At 46.2% G+C, this 13,380-nt stretch overlaps 2 protein-coding genes across 2 annotated transcripts in view; one reads left to right on the top strand and one right to left on the bottom strand.

The window, feature by feature from the left end:
- Positions 1-13,380, top strand: part of Tg (thyroglobulin) — a 186,370-nt gene that overhangs the window by 147,024 nt on the left and 25,966 nt on the right. The gene's annotated exons all lie outside the window — the stretch shown is intronic.
- The window catches only part of Sla (Src like adaptor), a 52,930-nt gene that overhangs the window by 33,442 nt on the left and 6,108 nt on the right, over positions 1-13,380 (bottom strand). The window contains exon 2 of the mRNA XM_021658722.2: positions 255-533. The gene's annotated coding sequence lies outside the window, so the exon portion shown is untranslated. The remainder of the gene's footprint in view (positions 1-254; positions 534-13,380) is intronic.

The following is a 13,380-nucleotide window of genomic DNA, read 5'->3' as shown; positions in this document are numbered from 1 at the left end:
GTTTCTTGAGTCAGACTGTCCCCTGGCAGAAAAATGGGCTGTCCGCTCGCCTGCCGCAACACCCCTCCTTTCATTTCTAACTCCCTCCATCCTCTGAGCAGTCACTGTGCTTGGGGGCAGGACTTCTCCAGGACCATTCCCTGCTGAATTTCAGGTGTCCTTCTCTGCTTTCCCAAAGCCCAGCCCAACTCTGTACCACACAAGGGCTCCTAGAGTCTCTCTCCTCCCTGTCCCAGCCACAGTCCCCTAAATACCTTCAAATGCCGAACATGGCTTCTTCTGGGAGTTGGCAGCAGAGGGCCAGCAGGGTCAGGGTCACCAGCTCTCCATCAGCCGTTGCTGCTCCAGGCTAAGTGGACCAAACAGGCTCAGGAGGGAGTGCAGGCAAAGCTCATGTTATCAAGCAGCAGGCTGCAGAGTTGTAGTTGCTAAAGAGCCTCAAACTTCCTCTGCTGAAACAAGGAAGGCAAAGGCTAGGGGCTGGCAGGAGGGCAGGTTCCTGTTTTCACCAACAGCACAGAGCAGACTTCTTTCTGTAAGGACGATGGGGGGTGGGGGGAGAAGGGATGTATTAATTCCTTTCCAAAGCACTTGAGAATATAGACAGCTTGAATGTAAATGGCCAGGCCTTACAGAGATGCACTCCTTTTCTCTCTCTCTCTTTCTAATTAAAAGGCAGATGGGGCTGTGAATTTGCCTGTGTGTGTCCCCAGAGCTCACTGGGCCCAAAGAGGCTGAGGATAGCTCACTGCAGTTTTTCCTTCCAGAGTTTGTTCATTTTTACAGCTCTTTTGCGTCACTACAGAAACACAGTCCCTGGAGCTTTGGCTCTGTCCAGAGCACAGTCCCTGGAGCTGTGGCTCTGCTATAAGCCAGTTTCAGTTGCTAGAGACCTAACACAGTGGACAGCTACCCCTGCACAGAGCAGAGCACCCAGCAACATTCCCACCTCTGCTGTGCTACCGCCAGAAGCAATTAAAAGACTCTTGAGATAGAGCTTAACAGACAAAAGGGAGTGGTGGAATGCAGAATGAAGTGATCCTGAGGAAGCCCAGATTCAAGGAGAAAACTAGAAGGAACCACTTTGCCTTGAAGAACCCATTTTAACTGGAGGCCTCCATGCCCTCGTCGGTCAAATGGGTGAGACATCCAGGCCCACACTGCACACAGATGATGTCACATGGAAGTCAATGCTCTAGGACACAGTGATGCTAGATGATCACATGGAAGAAGGGCCTAACCCTTGCGGAACACATGTGTGCTGACATATATGGAGGGGAGTATCATTGTGAAACAGTTCACTAATACAAATACACTCAAGAGGAAAGGAGGGAGTGAGGGAGAGAGAGATGGAGTGAAGCAACTTCCATGAGGACTCAGGTGACATTGCTCTCTTTCAATTTTTTCCATGGTCTGAAATTGGAATAGATATGTGCATTTATAGCATTACATATGGAGTATATATAATTTCATAGTGTGTGAGTCTGTAGCAAGGAAACCTATGAGCGTGCTGCTAGGTGTGCTGCAAGGTGCTATTTCTGATCAGAAAATGGCAGATAGCAGTGCCAGAAGGACCCTCCTACAAGCCGCTCTCCATCATTTCCATTTCCAAAGTGAAAAACCCCTCAGAGAGCTTAATGGTTTCTCACAGTCCACAGCTAGTCACAACAGAACCAAAGCATAGTCTGGGGTTTATGACCCAAGGACCCCACCCAGCTAGGCCAATGCAGAAACTCAGGACAGTCATTTAGAAACCTCACTGGGTGTCCTTTGCAAATATGCATTACAAAAGGTGGAGCAGCATCTAAATTTAGTGGGTGCTGTGTACTAGACAGACTCAGCTGGCTTCTGAAAAGCCAGCTCTTTGCAGAGCATGCTGGGAAGGTGCAGGCAGATGGTGTAAGAACTTAGTAGAAGTGGCCTCAGTGAGGAAGAGCAAGCAAGTGCAATCAGCTGAAGTGGGGCTCCCCCCCACACACACACACACTGAGGAGTGACAGAGCTCTAGAGGGAAGGATGTTCAGAAGGCAAGAGTGGGCTGACAACTTTTTAAGCTTCTATTCAGAACCCTTCATCGTTGAATGAATGCATTCTTGTTGCTGGCATCCCTTCAGTTAACATGGCTGGTCAGAGTGCCATCCAGTCACTGGGATTCAGCCATGATATTAAACCAGTGGAAGCTCTGCCTTCCCTGAGCTCGCCTTACCAGAGCCATCAGAAAAGAGACCTGGAGGGCAGCCCACAATTACAGGACTGCTCTAAGGGAGATATGGTGAGCACTAGGACAGAGGTCCGCAGGTGGTGGTGGTTGGGGACAAGGCATATTTGGGGAGTCATTGAGTTATTACTTTAAGGGTCAAATAGCCTCAGAACAAGCCAGAGAGAGAGAGATTCATTGACACAGAAGAAACTACTTTTTTTAACCATGGAAGTCTGAGGAACATCAATGGCAGAGGGAGACAGGCAATGAATAAAGTGCATCCCAGACCTGAGCTCAGACCCTACAGGGTCAAGGCCTGTGGTAGGGCAGAGAAAAACCTTGTTAATTTGCCTCAGTGCCCTCTTCTTTCGCTCGGGTGGTGCCCTCAGTACCCTTCTGTGGTCCATCTTCCACCCTGCACCTCAGAAGTGCATCAGCCATCCTCCCCTCATTCACAAAGAGAGACTGGGTATGAGAACATTGTCATTTATTCATGCATGTGTTGTGAGAATCATTCACTCACTCATCAGCCTTTGGTAACACTAGGTATGTGCCAGGTGCTGTGCATGGTCAGCACAATGTGCCAGTAAAATGAGGCCCTGTCCTCAAGGGGTACCCAGTAAAATGTTCTTCCCAGATGCCCAGATTCAGCATAAAATGGGTCACTGCCCTGAATCTGAACCGAGTAGGACTGGAAACTTCTATGTCTGTGCAGAGTGGACTCCACAAAGATGGCATAGATGGATCTAGCCATCCTTGTCCTTGAAGATTTTAAAATCTAGTAAAAAAGACAGAGCACCTGCTAAAATCCACAGACTAAAAGCAGATATAAGTAGGAAAGAAGCCTAGAGAACCCAGAAGACTCCTGGCCTTCAGTTCTACAGTGCACTGAGGTTTAACAGGATAAGTTCATCCTTACAGTGGGTTTCATTCAAGGACATTAATGCTTGGAGTCAGTACTAAAGATAGGTGATGGCCTTCCAGGGGCCTCAAGCTAAGCGTGTGATCAGCCAGGCTGAGTGGTACTAGCAAAAGACAGCTACTTCTCAAGTGGTCACAAAGCCACTCAAGCCATCTGTGTCAGATTTCCAGAGGGCTTTGCAAATTAATTAGCTTTCGGTTACCCAGATAAATGGCCATAGGGAGACATCAAGCTGTAAGCCATGAGTGAGCCAAGGATCCCTCAGCGAAGTGGGACAGTGTGGTTTCTGCCCTTGATAAGGGGACAAGATCCCCTGTCAGGGGTCAGCTGCCATGGTCATAACTGAAACAATTTGGGGCCCGTTTTTCTGGCATCAGTTCTCCTGGAGGCTTTAGACTCAGGTAGAGAGATGCTGTATGGCAATTTAGTGTTTCATGGCAGTGGTGTAAGATTCTCAGCAGGTCCCAAGTCTGGGAAGTTTAGGCTTCATTTTCCTTCTTTTTGCGTAAATATTGGGAAGAACAGATGATGCAGAAACCAACCTTAGGAGCCAGTTAGCATCCCTCGAGTGGAAAGAAATGAGCCCTGGTGTACTTGGTTAGGCAGTTCAAAAGCACTTAGATGCCTTTCCTGCCTATGGGAACACCCTGCCTCCTGCAGATGTGTAGTCAGTCCTCCGGGGCTACCCAGAGCTCACCAGTTCTCTGTAGATCTCAGAGCTCTCCCAACCAGAACTGAAAACTCCATTCTGGACAGACTCTTGGGAGCTGATTTGTAACGTAGGAGTCTGTGTTAAGAGATGGCATCCAGATAGCTATATGACCCTGTTCAGATTTCCAAGTCTCTGACAGAACCTATTACCAATACTAATATTTCTTGCTCATGAAATCTCCTAATGTGCCATAAAATCATCAAGGCCGCCCTTTCTGTGGACCCTTGGAAAGAGCAAAGTTGGTCTGATGCTGCACTGGAGGCAGTGAGTCCAACACTTGGCCACTGTATCTGCCCTGAAGAGGTGATCCACAAGTATCCACTGAATGAGTGAAGAGAGGAGATTATGGCTGGGAGACAAGAGTATTTGCATTTATTTGCCCTTGGCCTGTCTTTCTCATACAGGGGTGAGTAGACTGTACCATTTCTCAGGAGTTGAGAGTCCTGCTTTGGGACTGGCTTAGACTTAGAGAAGTGGCCTGTGGGGAAATATGAGTTCAGCCACTGCAGTGGAACCTGTGTGTTTCATCAGGCACTGTCTCTGCAGGAAGCCTCCTGGGACTACAGTTCCTCAGTAAAAGAAAAAACTAGAAGCTCTGCCCTGTGGTCCCCTCTGCTCAGGAGGGTTGCACAAGTACCCTGACTCACTAGGATCCTGTTCGTCTGTCCTTGCTCAACAAAACCCACTAATGTGCCTCCAGAGCCTGTGTGGGTCTCAGCCCTCTATGGGTAATTTACTAACCTCTAGATGTGCTAGCTTGCAGGCCACCATATTTCCTAAATCCAACTCAGACACTTAGCCCTTGAAATACTTGTGATGGAGCCTCTGTGGGAGAGCGCAGAGCAGAGCTGTGGGGAGATGGGCTGTCACTTGTTCTACCCACTAGGGCTAACTGAGTGAAACAGGGTTCAGGAGTAAAGCAGAACTGGGCAGCATGGTAGGGAACTCGGGTGCACAGGGACCCCAGAGGAAGTATCTGGCAAGGCTTTGGTGACTGAGGCTGACCAAGGGTTGATGTTTTAAAGAGATCCTGAAAAATGGGAGAATTTGGCACAGCTAGACATCTGACAGGCTTGTGGGATGTTTTCTCCGCACCTCTTTCTCAATTCCTTTTTTTTTTTTTTTTTTTTTTGTGGGATGACTTCAGTTTTGTCTTGTCTGGAGTTGATAATTATGGCAGTACTGGCCACTGACAGTCATCTTGCCTCTTTTACTCATCCTCTGTACCTCTCAAATCTACTAGAGCAGGATTAGTGAGTAAGCCCATCTGTGTCCTCTTCTTCCCAACCTGTTCTTGTTCCGATTGTCCTGGGCACTTCATGGATACTCACCAGGACTTCGTGGACCATGTGGTATTAGAAAAGATGAAGGATGGCAGGCATGGTGCTATCTGTCTGCAGTGCAACACTTGCCATGGTAATCTATATCTGTACAAGGTTTTGCTGACCTTGCTGCTACTATTAACAGAGCAGAACCTCTTGCTGGGGATTTCCTCCTAGCTCCTCTCTTTCACCAGTGTCTCTTTGTTGTTTGATTAGCCACTTCCTAACTTTTTTTAATTAATTAAAATTTATTCACTTTGTATCCCAGCTGTAGCCCCCTCCCTTGTCTCTTCCCAATCCCAGCCTCCTTCCCTCTTCTCCTCCCTTGCCCCTACCCCTGTCCACTGATAGGGGCAGTCCTCCTCCCCTTCCATCTGACCCTAGCCTATAAGGTCTCATCAGGATGATCATTGCTTTTGATCATGTACCCACAGCAAAAAAACTGGAAGTGCTCTCTCAGGCTATCTATAGTCAGTCATAAATTGTTTCCATGGGTAACTACACTAATATGTACCTGTATACATGGAAACTGAAAGAATGATGCTTCTTGAATGATACTAATAAATACATAATCTAAAACTTTTTATCCACAGCTGTAGTGTATTATCTGTGGTTATATCATTTGGGAAATGATAACTGACAGATATAAAGGAGGAAGTGGATTGTTTCTAAGCAGGAATCTTAACAACATTTTTAAATATTCCATTTCACCCACTCCGGTGTCTTCAGGAAAATCACTGAGATCCTCTGAGCTCTGCTTAGGAACAAGGCTATTACAATGTCTTCCCACAAGAAGGACATTTATGTTGGGTGAGCACTGATGTTTGTTAGGCCCCAAGGAAGACATTTTTCAAGGGTGTCTCGTAAGACCAGTCTCTGTCTCTGTACGCCTGACTTGCAGGATGCCATCAGTTCCAAGAGGCAAGGACGGGTGTAAGTGGTCAGTGTGATGTAGCATTGGTGCCTTGTGTGGTCAGAACAAGCAGATACTCACAGGGAGGAGACAGGTGGGAAGACTGAGGGAGAAAGCTTCAAAAAAAGACAGAAGAGAAGCTGCCTTCCCCCAGATCCCATAAGACCTTAAGGCCTTAATCATATTCTACTAACTTGATTCCCTGGGGAGTCTTTGTGCAGAAGCTGCTAGAATTAGCCCCACAATAGGGTGACTCGCAGCAAAGACCTGTACTGGGATCTGGAAACAGCTGGCTGCCTGGCTTATGATAAGGCCACTGTCCTCAGCTTCCTGACACTGCGCCAACAAGGCTTTGTCATCACTCTGGCCCAGAACCCTCATCTCATGAACAGCCATGCCAAAGTAACTGGCTAGCTACCTCTGGGTGTTTTGAATAGCGCCAAATGAGGCTCAGGTCCGTAGCAAGGTTGTTATCGCATTTATTGAACTCCCACCTGATGCGCTCCTAGGATGCCTTCACACATCCATAATGTTCTACTTCCTCATGACAAGATTTTTATCATCAGAAGAGCAAGTTCAAAGTTGACTTTGATATCATTTAAGTTGCTGACAGCTAGTTAGGACCAACTGGATGGCTATAAAATCATCTGTCAGGGTCGTCTCAACATGCAGTGGTCCATGACTAATTGCACCAGCAGAAGGAGGCTGTGGAAATATCCTTGGCTAAGATGAAATGCCAATCCAAACTGCCTGTAGAGCAGTGGTTCTCAACCTACTGCTGTGACCCTTTAATATAGTTCCTCATGCTGTGGTGATCCCCAACCATAAAATTATTTTGTGTTAATACTTTATAACTGTAATCTTGCTGCTGTTGTGAATGTAAATATCTGTGCTTCCTTAGTCTTAGCACAGACTTAGTCTTGGTCTTAGGTGACCCCTATGAAAGAATCATTAAACCCCAAGGGATCATGACCCACAGGTTAAGAGACACTGGACTAGAGAATATTCAACCATTTTAAAATTCTAGTTTGAATACCAATAGGCTTATCAATAGTGGACATTTATATAGAGAGTTTTTTATAGATTACAACATCTTTTCATATCTGTGATTTTATTTGACTTTCACGAGAATTCTCTAGTTAGAACCAACTGGATGGCTTACATTATCTGGAAACACTGATGCTATTTACTGCAAGCTTGGTACACACAAACCCTTACATGGTTCCTCAAAAATTTCTCCTAACAAAAAGATAAGGGAGGGTTTTTTTTATCATTTTTACTTTAAATCAAGAAAAAAAATGAAGCCTAGGGACTATAAGTAGATTTCGTAAGGTTGTGTAGCTCATTGGTGAGTGTTAGACTTGAGTTTTGGCTGGTGGTCTCATAGCCCATGCTATTCTTCTCCTGTGACATTACTACATACCCATTTAACAGACAAGGAAACTAATACACAAAGAAAGAAACCAACTGCTATATTGTGAGCAGAATTTTTCAAGAGCCCTCAACCTGGAAGGCCATCTTCCTACATCTCTTCATAACAATAACACTTTATACTTGCTTTCATTTGACAGATTTGAAGGGCAGGATAGGAAATAGACTCCAAGGCTGGAGAAAACATGGAGATGCACAAGTATACATGTTCTTTTTGTAGAGTCCATTAGAACCTTAGCAAGAGACCCGAGGAGTGCCCAGAGTAGCATTTGAAATAAGGATCTGCTTGAGTGGGGAGCTAGAGGCTGTCAGTGCCTCATGCTGGTGGGGGCTGGGCTCAGACCATGAGATGAGGAAGCGAGCTCTGCCAGGGACGTACCAAGCCCATCTGAAAACACAGGCTATGGGGACAGAGGTCCCAGTCACCGGAAGCTAGAGGCACAGGCTGCAATTCAATGGGCCAACAGACAGTTGGCCCTTAGGACTGAAGAAACAGTCTCTCTCAATCATTCATTCTGTCTCCTGTGGTATGTAGACGCCCGTGTTAGAGCAGTGTTTTATCTCTGCCCACGCATGGTAACTCCTCCCTCTCTACCCAGAGTCACCTCCATTCTCTTGGACAGGTCATCCCTGTTGTGGACTGTCCCAAGTGGCTCCCAGCTGGTTCTTCTGTATTCCCAGAGTCTATTGTCCTACCAGACAATATGTTGCACAATACACTCTCTAGGGCACATACCAGACTCTGTATGTTGCACAATACACTCTCTAGGGCAGGCAAGGTCTTGAGTCTTGAATCATAGTCTTCCAGGCAAGAGTTGGACAACCAGATCTCAGATCCCTACTACAAAACTATGAAGATGTATGTATCCTACAAAGCCACCCATGGGTGACATGAGGCTGGGCTTTCCTAGGAAAATATTACAAACTGAACAATGACAGAAAGTGTTAAATTGCAGTTTAGCCTCTCCCCTACCACCCAGGGACCCAGCTCTTACCTTTGTTCTGTAGTCTTAGGGACCACTAGATAGCTGGACTCAGGAATGCATAATGGGGAGAAGCAAGAAGGACCCTTTAACAACAACTGATTCTGAGGGCATCTGTGAAGGGCAGTGCAGGCTGATGTGTGTGGAGGAAGTGTTCTTTAGCAGCAGTGAGGACAGGTTCTGGGGATGTACCCTAAGTCCCCTTACAATGTAGTGTAGACTCTACCTCAACTCTCATTAACATGGCATTTTTTAAGTGTGACGCTTAAGTCTGAGGATCAGTCATTTTTTTAACTACTGTCTACTTAAATATCTCCTGACAGTCCAAAAGTGATGGAGCCAATTAAATATTACACATATGACAGATGGCAAAAGATGTTTTGTCAAATTTTTGAGACCTGGAGGAAACAAGATAGGTAGAAATCCCACTCCAGAGGGGCAAAGCCCAGAGTAGTTGTGTCCACTCCCAAACATAAGGAATGTCCAGTAGAGTCTTTGAGAGATTTTTTTGAGCCTGTCCCTTCACCCTGACCCTGCTCCTCTCACTTGTTTTGCTGTAAAGTGTTCCCTTCAATAGCCTTAGCCATACCATTTACTTGCTGAATTGCTCATGTGACAGTGCTAATGACTGCTGTCCCCATGATAAGGATCCGTCATTCTATAGTGTGGAATCAGCTTTTAAATATGGCCTAAAGGCTTTTCTAATTGCAGCTGCTGTAGTAGTTCATGGATGCAATGACAATGACAAAATTGTTAGGAGCTGGTGAAACTCTACAACCTGCTCATTATGAATGGGGAGAGGGCTCTGAGAATTGGCCAAGTTGAAAGATCCATGCAGTCCTGGGGCGGTGGCAAGGTGAAGGGTTAGAACAGAGTGCCTATGGCTCTCACCTGGATTCAGCCATCTACTGGAACAATGTGTTATGGAAAAGCTCACTGGAATCAAAATACTTGGGTCTCGGTCTTTTTTAATGGGTACCAGCAAGGGATTAAACTTCTTTGATGTTCTTCCTGAGTCTTTGGAAATTCTAGGGATGAAGTGGAGCATACACAGAAGAGCACCAAAATAAGCAGTGTGTGTTCCTCTTCTAAGGAGAGTCTGGGGTATTTAGAGTCCTCTTCTAAGGAGATGTTCATGGATCTGTACTGAGCAGAATGCAATGAGGCTGTAAATATCTCCAAGAGACTTCAGAGAACAGTGTTGTGCCTCTGTGTCCCTCCTAGTCTGCAGACACGTCATCTCCTCTACAGAGCCCTGTGTTGGTCTGGTATCCACCAAGCACTCCTGATTGACACAAGGGAAGCGAGATTCCATACCACACTCCTGCTCTCTGGCCACCTTAAGCTTCTTCCTTATTGGCTGCCACCTGTCAGCCACTCATAAGTGTAGAATATTCCATGCTAAGCTGGGGCTGTTTTCAGTGAGAGGTGGTAGAGCCTGGAGGAAGCTAAAAGCTTTATGGTTTGGGCTGTTATTACCAATCTCAAGATCTCATACACCTCACCTCCTCCTTCTGGAACTGTGATCTCACCATCTGTAAAGTGGATGGGGGTTGCTAATATGCAGAAGGTTGCTGTGGAGAGCACAGGATGAAAATGTACGTAAATTCCTGCCCCAGCTCCTAAGAGGCCACTTATGAAAGTTAAATGCCTTTTACTTTCCCTGTAAGTGCATGCATATGTATGTATACATGTACACGCACACTTAGTTGCCTTCAGATTCTACCTACAGAAAGTGCCCCTCAGTTGTGGCTTGCACCAGTTACAATTTAATTCCTGTTAGGAGGGACAAAGTAGGCCATTCCCATCTGGCAGGACAAGGATGCTGGACAATAGCAAGCTCTTGGCTCTTACCACCTAAGGTCCATAGCCTACATAACTAAAACCAAAAACCACTGATTCCAAAGAGAGAGAGAGAGAGATACAGAGAGAGAGAGAGAGAGAGAGAGAGAGAAGTGAGCTGTGGCCTTGTAGGCTGTAGTTTCAAAATGAAAGTTATATTAACTATTGTCATCACTTATGTAAAGATTTGCCAAAACTGAAGTGCTATAGACTTCAGTAAGACTCAAGGTCACAAGGATCAAGCAAGGAGATGATGCCAGGTTAATGGTATGCAAAAGAACATTAAAAAACTTGGATGGGAAACATTTTTAAAATCTCTTTGCTGAAGTTTTTAGGTCTTTCTCCAGGTTCTCCTTGCCTCTCAGAAGCATGCTCTGATTCCTATGACCATGGGACTCAGTGGCAGGTTCAGGCTTGGGTGCATTTCCAGGAAAGGAAGGATACAAGAGCAGTGGACAGACACTCTGACTCTGATCTCTACCCAGAATCCCTGGACCACAGCCTAGGCTTGGCTCCTGCCTCAAATGCTCCTGCCTCAGATGCTCCCTCTACCTTTTCTAATACCAAGAGGGTCGAGCGGCATCCTGCCCTTTGCCCCAGTTCACTTCTGCCCTACGTGTCTATAGGAAATGGGTCCTATACATATGGCTCTAGCCAATGATGGAAAAGTCTCTTCACTACTCTGCCCTTAGTAGCCCACATTCCTGAGGCATTCATATTCAGTCATTGCTCAAGGGCCTGCTGTGTGCTTAGCCCATTTCAGCCTGACCATGCACAGATGTAGGCAGTGATATTCCTAAATACTTACAATGGTCTGTCCAAAAGCCCTAAGGACTTCCCATAGCTGTAGAAGCCTGTTCTGTACCCCAGGGTTTGTGGCCTCAAGGTGATACCTCTCATCTGGCTGTCATTGACTTGTCTTCTGATCTTTCTTCTCAGCATCTTCTATGCAGAGTCCTCTTCCCCTCCTAGAAAGCCCACCTGTGTTCCTATCCTTCTGTGTGCTGACTCCCTCCTTTAATATATCTTTAATACATAGAAAGCGCTTTACAGGGATGGTGGGGTCTTTTGACCCCCAGATTTGTCTTCAACAGTCTTAGCCTACCCTCGATCCTTGCCACTCCCCCAGGAATTGTCACCTGGCAGAGTCCCCCTCCACTCATTTTCTACCATCAAAGTCCTCTCACATCCTGCCTCTCTTCAGAGTTCTCAGGGCATACGGGTGGCCCACAGCCCCTCCTCAGAGTTCTTAATGTGTAAAAATTCTAGCTTCTTTCCTTATCCCAAAAGCAGAGATCTTGTCTTGGGATCACTCTTGGTTGTATACAGGTAAGAATAGTCCATAGCCAGTACTTTGAAAAACCTTGCATCTGACCATAGCTTCGGGGCTTAAGGCATAAGACTCTTTGCATAAAATCAGACAGAGTCAAAATTCTCTTAGATTGATCTCTCCTCAGTAGCAAATGGTTGAAATCACCATGGGAGCTGGCAGTGCTCCTCAGAGTGCTGCAGTGCTGTTGAGTCGTCGCATTCTGCTTCCTCCCAGCAGGAAGCTAGATAGCACATTGCATGGGGGGAAAGAAACCCACGATTAATAGCATTCGCTTTCACTGAGGGCTAATTATCCCACGTGGGGTCTCTTGCGTCATTATCTTGCACCTTCATTGGAAAGGTTGATCAACAGGGCCCTTCCATGAGAAGTCAGGAACTGACAGAAAAGCAGGTAGCACTGAAACCAAAACCTCAGGCTGTCTGTTTTTAAGACAGAGCCTTTCTACTGGGTGTTGGCCCCACCTTCTCACAGAGACGGACAGAAACCCACATCCACAGACATAATGGGTAGAATGTGGAGCTATGGACAGCTGCCAGGGATGCACATCATGTCTGTCCCTTCCCTTCTGTGACACTGAGGTGCACAACTTCACTTCTGCCAGATGCCTGGCACCCCTAGAGTCGGGATTCATGGGTTCTTCTGCTTATGGAGCACAGTAGTTCTGCCTGACTCTTGTGCTTTTTGTTGATCCCTGAATGGAGGCTGCCACAGCCCATGTAAGCTTGTGCATCCACTGGTGAGGAGGTGGCTGTGGGTTTCCCACCTTCTCCTCCCCTGAGGAGTTCCTATCTCATAGTGAGGATCCAGGTAAAGAAGAACTGAGGAGTATGGGGCTCTAGGAAGGAGACACAGCGGGCTTCCCACAGACTTTCTTCCTAAGTCAGGGCCATCAGGGCATACCTGGTACAGCAAGATTGTAAAAAAAAAAAAAAAAAAAAAAAAAAAAAAAAAAAAAAAAAAAGGTACCTCTGTTGTCTTGCCAGCTAACAACTTCTTCAAGAAAGGTCTGAGAGGGAGTCCTCTTGGACACACTAAAGTCACAATTTCAGAATGACTTCATCAGAGTGACAGAGTTGGAGTTCCATCCTGGTCCCTCTCCCTCTAAACACAGGCTTTTTTTCCAGGCTCTGCTCATCAAAGGCCACCACCTCTATGTCCTAACAAATGCCCCCCAGATGAGGACAGCCTGTTTAACTGCTGATTTTCCACAAAGAACAAGGTTTCCTTCAGAAAGAATGATCACAACAAAAAGAGAGAGGAAAGTTCTCTAAGCTATCTCACAGTGTCAGTGAAACCCACGCCTTTGCCCACTTCCTCCCCATATCAAGAACCCCAGCTATTTATAGCTGGAAGAAATATTGAAAACATCAGAGACCCACCCTGAAATCCTCAAGTCCTCAGGCATCCCTGTAAGCAATTGGTTCTCAACCTGTGGGTTTCGACCCCCTTTAGGGTTAAATGACCTTTGTATAGGGGTTATCTAAGACCATCTAAATACCAGATATTTGCATTGCTACTCATAACTGTAGCAAAATTACAGTTTTGATGTAGCAATGAAGAGAATTGTATGGCTGGGAGTCACCACAGCATGAGGAGCTGTATCAAGGGGTTGCAGTCTTAGGAAGATTGGAAACTACTGCTGTAGGCAAATCTGAGTCCACTTGACATTCACTTGATGGTGCAGAGTGAGGGGCAGAGTGCAGCATGAATGCCTTTAGTGTG

Source organism: Meriones unguiculatus, chromosome 8 (assembly GCF_030254825.1).
Source record: "Meriones unguiculatus strain TT.TT164.6M chromosome 8, Bangor_MerUng_6.1, whole genome shotgun sequence".
Lineage (NCBI taxonomy): Eukaryota > Metazoa > Chordata > Mammalia > Rodentia > Muridae > Meriones > Meriones unguiculatus.
The sequence above is the reverse complement of the archived record's forward strand: the minus strand, read 5'-3'. Positions and strand labels throughout refer to the sequence as shown.